This window comes from Gavia stellata, chromosome 1, assembly GCF_030936135.1.
Source record: "Gavia stellata isolate bGavSte3 chromosome 1, bGavSte3.hap2, whole genome shotgun sequence".
Taxonomy (NCBI): Eukaryota; Metazoa; Chordata; class Aves; order Gaviiformes; family Gaviidae; genus Gavia; species Gavia stellata.
The window spans coordinates 88294903-88298703 of record NC_082594.1 but is presented as its reverse complement, the minus strand read 5'-3'; positions in this window follow the sequence as shown (position 1 = coordinate 88298703).

Below are 3801 nucleotides of genomic sequence, written 5' to 3'. Positions count from 1 at the left end.
CTGATGGGCCTTGTACTTTACAGCTTCTTCCTTTTGTCTCAGGTCTGTTCATCTTTGAGCAGGTTTCATGTCGTCTTGATGTAGCTGAGGTCAGTGGTGAAATCTCTAATGACTTGCACAGGGCTCGAATTTTATCCTTGAATGGTCAGCCTGTTTATTTGCAGTTCTCCCCAGGGGAATGAGTAGTGGTAAGTGTCCTGAAAAGTATAGTTTTTCTCAAATTATGCAAATATGTATGCTGGAAAGCGGTTAGCAAATGTGTCTAAGGTAAACCGATGTTGAAATAACCTGTTACAATGAAATATACACTGAAGTCTGGATTAGCTTGCTTTTCTGTTACCAGCCAGCAGCTTCTTTCTTCCATGCAGAACCTGCTGACTGTGAATCCATCTGCATTTCCACCAGGAGGGCTGGTACTTCTGTGTTTGAGGGGTAGATTGGTTAGAATTATCTAAAAAGATCATGCGCGTTGTTCCTCTTACTCTCATTTTCTCTCCTCCCTAAATCTTACTTGTAAGTGGGGAGACAGAAAATTTCATGCAAAATAGCTAGCAGCACTTTCTTTTTTAGCATGCAACAGGAACTGGTATTAATAAAAGCACACAGAGTGCTACATATGTGACTGAGGCAAGTTTTCCCCACATCCTCTCCGGAGATGGAGGTCTTGTCTAGTCTCAAGGTACAGGAAATAGCCATGCTAATTCCCCAAGATCCTTTCATGGCGATGCAAATGAACAATTTATTCAAAGAGTTAGGAGACCTCAGCTGACACTTGTATGTTAAAATATTTTTATTTGCATCTAAATTTCTGAATATTCTCTTATCTTGGAGGTTGGAGGGAAAGGCTGAAAGTGGGCACCAGCTTGCTTTCTTTACTGTTCAACTAATCAAACTCTCCTTTACTTCTAGTATTTTAATTTTTGATTTCCTCCTTCAGTAGGAAGATTCCTTGAATTCCTATATGAATGCCTCTCTCATTCCTCAAAGGTTCTCTGTTTACAATAAATAAAAGAGGGAAGGAGAAGAACTGCTTATTCCACATTAAAATGCAGTGAGTTAATTTTTGATTACAATATTAAATGTTCTCAAGTATTTCAGTCCAAATTATATCTCCAAATTGTATGTCTTGTCAAATCTCTGAAGCAAAATACAGAAAATGCAATTAATATTCAGTGTTGACCTGTTATTTTTCCAGAGTAGTCTTTGGGCAACGTTCAGGATTCTTGGCACTTTCAACTGAATGATTTCTTTTAATACTCAGAACTTGCATTGATATTTATGAGTTCACAGTTGCTTCCAGATTTTTTTTTTCAAGCAATGACAGTTTATCAACACTAGGCTGTACATAGAAAAAAATACTCATTTCTATCAGAATAGTACAAAACAGTAAATAAATATTGCAGTAGCACTACTCAAAATTTGGGGCAAATGTAAAATCAACAGTTTCACATAATAAAACTACATTATTTTTTATTTATTGGAAATAAAAGGACCATCATTTTCCATTATTATCTTTGAAGCCATATTTTAGGTCATTAGAACCCTGTTTCTGTAAGCTGATCTATCTCATCTTGTAATTTGTAATTATGCAATTTGATTAATTTGGGATTCAGACATAACTAATTATCTGTCTGCATCCACAAATCATCTACATCATGCATGCAAATAATTTGCGGTATAAAAGTTATAGAGAGAAATGTTGGAAAAAAAGTCAAACCAGGCCTCAATTTTATAGCTTTATGTTTTGGATACAGTAGAAGTCCCTTTGGCTCTGATCCTGCGATGTACTTAAATCAGTGTTACAGCGTGCAATATCTCAGGCTCTAAAGAGAAACCCAGGGAAACTCCGTTTTTCCTTAAAACTGATGGGGGTTGGCATGATGAGCAGGTGTTTTTCTTACAGGCCACAATCACAATTTTGTCTTTTGGCACGGTCTTTTGCACTGCCCAGAGGTGATTTCATGGCATCTTGGTTTTTGAACGTTCAGCACGCACCTTTGCCAGGTTTCCCACCACCAGATAAATGAGCAGCTTTGCAATAGTGCTCTCGACGTTTTCCTCTCTAGACACGCAGAGCTGGTCTACGCGAGGTCACGTAGCAAGAGGAGTGTGACTGTATGGGCTGGCGTATACAAGGGCTGTAGCTGGGGATGGGACTTGCGGGTAAGATGTTTGGGGGTGTGGGTCAGCTGAGAGGAGCCTTTCCTCTGTTGTGCCATGCCTGCAGCTCTCCCCGCTCTCTGCCTCCTCCATGAACAAGTCTTGCCTGCCGGGCTCCTCGCTTGTGCCTGGTTATGTGGTCATGAAACAGGAGGGAAGCGCTCGCACCACATCCATGACAGAAAAACCGTGCTAGTAGCAAGGGTTGGTTCCGGGCACGTTTTGCTCGGTGTGCAAGGCATGCAACTTCATTCTCTCAGTCTTTCAAAAGGGAAAACTGCGACATATCACAAGTCTCATATTAAAGAGACACGAATCCTATCTTTCAATTCACATAGCCTTAGTTTAGTTTGTTGGGAAGCAATTTATCAAAAAGAAGGTCATAGAGGAAAAAGACTGATCAGGTGTTACTCTTGCAAATAGTAAATGATCTGGTTAATGTTCTTTCACTGTTTGCTAGAACATGTTTTCTCACACCCTCACACAATCTCACTGGTGTCTTTGGTCAGTCTTTAGCAAGGTATGTTTAACAATTTCATTGCAGACTCATACCTCCTACGAGCACCATTTTGCTGGCAAATTTAGATGACCAGTGAGAACCAGGTACATTCTGGTCGGTGTGAAAGCCACGGGCTGCACCTGGCCGCCGACGGACGAGTCACTGGGAGGTGCTGACACGGTCAGAGGCCCGTTCTCCCGAAGCGAGACCCTTACCGGCCCTGCCGCGTCTCCGTGCGGAGCAGGAGCTGCCTCTCCGCCCTGGGACCGCGGGCGCAGGCTGGTCGTCCTCTCTCCTTCCGAGGTTCTTAGTTCCCGGTAATAAAACCAGTTCTAATGAATTACATTTATTGATTATTCGCGTGCGGAAAACGCGCAGCTTATTTAACTCGGCAGCCTCCTCTCGAACCTCCTTTTCCTAGAAAGTACCGGGGCTCTCCGTTACCTTCCCTAACAGTGCCACCAAGTGACCGGCCAGGGGAGGAGGCCGCGTGTCCCCCTGCCCCGCTTGCACACAGGCGTGTGGAGACGGGAACCGGCCGCCGCGGGCCCGCCGGCGCGGGGCGCACCTCCGAGGCCTGCTGAACGCCCGCCTTCGCGGCCCGGGCTGGGGCGAGGTCGGCGGGGTCTGGGCCCGGTGCCAGGGCAGTGCCCAGCTGTGCGCCCGCGAGCCCGCTCCTCCTCAGGACACCGTGGAGTTAAGAACAAGTATTAAAAAAAAAAAATCACGGTACTTATTAGAAGCGAGTCCCACCCAGAGCCCGGCGGTCTGGGCCTGCCCGCTCTGCCGCGGCCCGCCCGACGCCTAACGGTCGCCAGCGGCCCCAACCTCCGCCCCTGGGAGCGGCCGCGCCGCACGGGGGAGAGAGGGACGGAGGGACCGGCGGCCCGCCCCCGTGCGGAAGGCGCGGTCGCTGGCAGGCGGCCGGGGCCGAGCGGTTCCGCCCGGCGGGCCCGGAGCCGGGAGGGGAGCCGGCTGCGCAGGGCCCTGCGTGGGGAGGGCACAGAGCGTCGCGGTGGGCGGGCGGCTTAGGGAGCACTCTGCGCCCCGGCGAGCCGCGAGTCTGTGGTGCTGGAGGACCGCGTGCCGGGGGCAGGCGTGGTCCCGCAAGCGCTGGGCGAGCGGCGGCCCCGCTGACGGCT